The following is an 875-nucleotide window of genomic DNA, read 5'->3' on the forward strand; positions in this document are numbered from 1 at the left end:
GACAGCACTAGTGTTACATCCCGGAAGTCGTGAAGCGGGCCCTGGTTCTATCTGCAAATACGTCCCAAACATCTGACCACTTGTCACCATCTCCACTGCTAACAAACAGCCTAATTTCCCCTCTAGGTTACTACACCAGTCTCTTAAGTAACCTCTTGCCTCTGCCTTTGCCTTTCCAGTTGATTGGTAACATAGAAATCAGATTAATTCTGATAGACCTCCTCTTCTGAAAATCCTCCAATGATTTTCCTTTCACTCCAAGAAAAGTCAAAGTCCTTGCTGACAAGGCTGACAAATCTGTTTACACTCCAAGTGCTGTCTCCTTGCTCACTTAACTTCACCCACACAGCATTCCAATGGACAATTAACAAGCCACACATGTGGCCTTCTTTTTTAGAGAAACTACTCAGACAACGGGCCACTTTCCTCTTAGTCCCCCAAAGGAGGAGGGAACAATTATCAATGACAAGGGCAGCTGTGGAAACCACACCCAGAGTCGGTTTTACAGTCAGGAAGGGACACTATTTATCCTCCTCATGCTTTCAGGGACTCCACACTTAGAGAAATTTCTCTAGTGACAAACTTTAGAAACAATCCCTGAAAGTACAGTCTTCACATTTCCAATCATTGAAAAATCCATGGTCCTACCAACACGTCCCAGTTCTATCTAAAATTCCCTCCAATGTGATGTCCTTAAATATAAAAAAGATTAGGGGTGCCTGGGTGGCTCAGTCGGTTAGACATCCGACTTCAGCTCAGGTCGTGATCTCACAGTTTGTGAGTTTGAGCCCCGCGTCGGGCTCTGTGCTGACAACTCAGAGCCCGGAGCCTGCTCCAGATTCTGTGTCTCCGTCTCTCTCTGCGCCTCCCCTGCT

At 46.3% G+C, this 875-nt stretch overlaps 1 non-coding gene across 1 annotated transcript; it reads right to left on the bottom strand.

Annotated features, from left to right (window-relative positions):
* Window positions 1-401: 401 nt before the first annotated feature.
* LOC122236190 lies at window positions 402-613 on the bottom strand. Its single transcript, XR_006214309.1, has one exon. It is a non-coding gene; the product is annotated as a small nucleolar RNA U3 (small nucleolar RNA).
* Between the last annotated feature and the right edge of the window lie 262 nt (window positions 614-875).

The sequence above is a fragment of the Panthera tigris genome, assembly GCF_018350195.1.
Source record: "Panthera tigris isolate Pti1 chromosome A3 unlocalized genomic scaffold, P.tigris_Pti1_mat1.1 chrA3_random_Un_scaffold_61, whole genome shotgun sequence".
Taxonomy (NCBI): domain Eukaryota; kingdom Metazoa; phylum Chordata; class Mammalia; order Carnivora; family Felidae; genus Panthera; species Panthera tigris.